The sequence below is a fragment of the Papilio polytes genome, unplaced genomic scaffold, assembly GCF_000836215.1.
Source record: "Papilio polytes unplaced genomic scaffold, Ppol_1.0 DF823731.1, whole genome shotgun sequence".
NCBI lineage: Eukaryota > Metazoa > Arthropoda > Insecta > Lepidoptera > Papilionidae > Papilio > Papilio polytes.
Window position 1 is genome coordinate 6,406,925 of NW_013525473.1, and position 4,563 is coordinate 6,411,487.

A 4,563-nucleotide genomic window follows, 5' to 3' on the forward strand; every position below is an offset into this window, starting at 1 on the left:
TTCAGGTAGTTTGGCCGGCCGCCAGTAGATAGCGCAAGATATTTAAACTTCGCATTTTAGCCTGTCATAAATTTAAAAAAACATAATTCCGGCGAAAAAGCTCGCAATGCGCGCTGTGTAATGGCGAATGTGCTTGTTTACATTTAAATGTATCTCGCACGGTGCTGTTAAACACTTTGGAATTTATTCATGCGCTTACTTAGTTCTTTGCTTAAAATTGCAATAAGTATTCGCCTAAGGGTTTCCGCAAAATTTGAGATTAAATATACAAGATGAAAGTGGTAAATTAATAGTTTTTATTGCAGGCGCCTCATACTTGAAACAAATAAATAATTTCCGGTAAAGTTAATGTACGTGAAAAATTTGTTAGGCCATTTAAAATTAACCTCACTATAACAAAGTGTCTGTGCGAGATGTTTTGGTCTATGTTGCGGAGGCAATACAAACTTGTTTACGGGCGCTCGGTACCTGGTGTAACTGTTAAGTGTTGCCGGCCCATTACCTCGCCAGCTCTAAGTTGTCTTATGCTGGAGTTATGCAAAAGGTAAGCATTCGGTAAAGTTTGCAAGGTTCTCTTTCGGTTGAATCCATTATTAAAGTACATCTAAATAAGTTACTACATATGTGACATTAAAAAAAATCAAACCAGTAAGATTGTGTGAAACTATTATATAGTTATAAAATATTTTGCCCCCAGAGAGATTTGAACTCTCGACCCCTGGTTTACAAGACCAGTGCTCTAACCCCTGAGCTATGGAGGCTGCGCTATTGCTCGGAAAAAAAATATTATATTCTATAGATCACATGATAGACTACCCATAAAATCGTAATTTTTATAGACATTTCAGGGATATTCATGAAATCAACGTGCGTGTAAGTGTAGCATGGTAACAGTAAAACGGTAGCTAGCCTAAATTAAACAATAAATTAAGTTTATCTCTAAGCTGAAATAAAAGGGTCTTTATTTTCTAAATAATAACACGTTTTTAGACTAAAAATAATCTTGTATTTATTTTCGTAAAATATAATTTCTTGACTACCTATTGCATAATGTTGTTCGAGTCTGACAAGAAGTCTACGAGGGCCAATAAAGACGCGTGAGGGCCGGGGATGCCGTTAAGCCAGTCATCTTGTTTTTGTAAACAGCCCCTGCGTAGGCACTGTAGCACTATCCTTCGACGCTACGACGTAGCGGTGACCTGAATTAACCGACTTAAGTTTTCAGAAGTTTTGTTAATGTTTTGTATGATTGAAGATTTGGAATTTGCTAAATAATTTAATGAAAAAAAATAATAATTGTAGATATCACCTTAAAAAGTTATCCAAATGTTTGACAATAATTTAGAATAAAAATAATTTTCATTAAGTTGGTAGTCCCCTGTGCTCAAAGGTCAGAGCACATTCGCTCCACGGAGCTACGAGGCACTACGGGGGACACAATAAATGCGTCTGGATAAAATTATTCGTCGCGTCGCCGCCGGCCTCCCCCAGGTGATATTAGAGATTTACTGTCCGCACACTTTGTTTACAATAAGATTAAAAATTAAAGTCCGTTAGAAAAAAATAACACTTAAAGTACGTCAGTAAAATGCTGTTTATACTTAAAATGTAATATTTTTAAAACTTTAGATCTAGGAAAATAAACAGTGTGCTAAAGAGAAACTCAGATCATACTAATAATATAAATGTGAATGTTTAGATGGATGGATAGATGGATGTTTGTTAGGGTTTGTAGACTAAACGGCTGAACGGATTTCGGTTAAATTTGGCATAGATATAGAGGATAGTCTGGAAGAACACATTAACTACTCGCTTTTGTTTTTTTTTTAATTCCGCGTGGACGGAGTCGCGGGCGAAAACTAGTCTTAAATAAAGCATTAAATAACAGTATTATTTTAATACGCGAATTTGGCAAATCTGCATTTGGAACAACGAGATGATTTTTGATATCCGCAATTTCATAGAAATTACCTTTGGAAATTTGTAAAAATATCTTTAGAACTATAATTAAAAAGTGTACATTAAATTCTTGTATCATAAGTATTTATCGTAAACTTCATTGTTACAGACATTTTCCTGAATGTAAAGAGAAAGGGAGAGAGCGTGAGTGATTACAACTAATTGCATTCATGTGAGCCATCAAAGGGCGGCGTAGATTGGAAAAGTTCCAAAGTATGAAGGGTTCTGCAAACGCGGAGGTGAGCGGGTAATTAAGTGATAACTTTAATTAACTACTTTATATCTTATTCTCTACTTTTAAATATTCTGTTACTCTAAGGAAACGTCTTTATTTTCATAGTTTTTGTGATGGTTTGAAAATATCTATCGATATTATAATCAGAAAGCTGTTAAATTATTTGTTACGGGTGCTATTGTCTGTCGATGTTTATCTAAACTCTTAATTTAATGAACATAATGTATTTTCCGCGCAGTATAATGAACAGACCGGCCGTCGGGGTACAATAGAGCTCGCAGCTCACTGCCAGCTTTATTTTTCCGCCGTTAATTATTTCCAGTTAACAAGGTGTTGTCTCTGCTTATTTATTGCTCTGTGCGCGGTGCGCGATACTTAAAGCCGGAGATATAACGAAGGCGATAAATATGTATCCTTAATTTATTTTGTGAAAAAGAAAAATCTTTAGTTAACTTATTTTCAGGAACGTAATCTTTTCTTTAAACTGTAGACAACAAACTAATGTTTTATCCGTACTGATATTATAAAGAGTTAAGATTTGTATGTATTGAAATATCTCAAAAACTACTGGGCCGATTTTAAAAATTCTTTTACCATTAGAAAGGTAATTTATCTGTTAGTAACAGAGGCTATATTTCTTATTCTTAGGCAGGCGAAGTCGCGAGCAACAGCTAGTAATGTATAAGTTACAAATTAATTTCATAAGTTACAAGGAATATTATCGACTCTATGGTTACGTAATGAACAGCATAAACCATAGATTAAAGTTTTGTATTTTCAATACACGTGCTATCTATTTAATTGTAAAGCCTACTCTGTGGTGATTACCTTAATGAACGTTTGTGAGGGGCTTGTTAGTGCCCAAGCTTCAGGAAAGAATTAACTGCTGTATTCTGATGCTTATCGTATACGTCGTTACAAGTTTTTATTTACCACAAACTTTTGACTACCAATCTTGTGTAGTCTATAATTATATGTAGAGTGAAATTAAGTGATTATATTCAGATATTCTGTAGAGGTGACATTTTATAATGTTCAACGATATTCTCGTATGTTTCCAATTGTAAGTAGGAATCATTTGTTTTTATTATCATGTTGAAGATAACTTAAATAATGTTTTATCATGTAATATAAGAAAGTCTTGCAATAAATCCGCTTCCCCACCTGACCCCTCCAATAAACACGACGTAAGCGGCTCTAAGTCACAAATGACGTAGGGCCGCGGCTGCACGACTTTGGTACTTTTGAATTTATATGAAAAAACACGAGTCATTGTCTGCGACTGTACATATTTATCTACGTCGTTAACAAGGTGAAAGAAATAATATTAATTAAAAAGCATATTAGTGTTTTAAGATAAGATAGATGCTAAAACTAAAGCACTCTTTAGAAAAATACTACTTAATAATGATTCTATCAAGACTGATGCCAAGGACGCCGTCCTAAAGAGGAATGATTTGTATTTTTGTATGGATTTGATTAACGAAAAAACTACTGGGCCGATTTAAAAACTCTTTCTCCATTAGAAAGGTAACTTAGCTGTGAATTACATGGGCTATATTTCTTTATTTCACGTCGTTTTGCGAAATAGAAGGATATAAAATTGTAAAATAGATCTTCAAAAAAGGGTAAATAGCAAGTCTAGACTATTGGATTGCGACACCCATGGACTCCATAGTGAAACGAAATTGATATAGCAATTAACTATTGAATTTAGTGAAACATGTGTATTTTAAGTTTAGAAAAAATACGACTAGCATTAGATATAAGTGTATATGCTTTAACTTTGTCTCCCCTAGGTGCGGTTAACGTTAACACTTTTTGTCGGGTCATGTGTGAAGTTTGTAAATCTAATAAAGGACACCTGTTCCTCCGCCACAAAAACTATCCCGACGTGTACAACTTTGCTACACGGTTACTCTGTGGCTAAAACATGCGGGCCTTGGGATCTTTTACATTAATGGAACATTTGTATTTGACAATTTAACCTTTGCTAAGTTTGTCAGGATGTAGTGCAAGAGTTGTTTACAGTAAAGAAAGGATTGTTATTTAACTTTTAACAGTATTTGTAAACATGTCATTTTTCGTTTACATTGATGTGTGATATGTGTGATCGACAGAGTGGAAAATTCCATCAATCTCGATGGTTGGCATTCCATTTTTTCACTTACCTTCTTACCTTGTACAGCCCCGTTGTGGAATACAAACAGTTATGACTTAGGGGCCTTCAAGAATAGAACGTAATAGTGGTAGTGCCCGCTTTAACATCTTAGCACGACTGGGCCGGCACGCCCGGTGTAATACCACGACCACACAGAAGACAGACGTGAAATGGAAGCAATTCCGTGTTTCGTCTGATGAGTGTGGTG

General features: G+C 35.0%; 1 non-coding gene across 1 annotated transcript; it reads right to left on the reverse strand.

Moving 5' to 3' along the window:
• Nucleotides 1–688: 688 nt before the first annotated feature.
• On the reverse strand, nucleotides 689–761 carry Trnat-ugu. Its single transcript has one exon. It is a non-coding gene; the product is annotated as a tRNA-Thr (tRNA).
• Nucleotides 762–4,563: the final 3,802 nt, after the last annotated feature.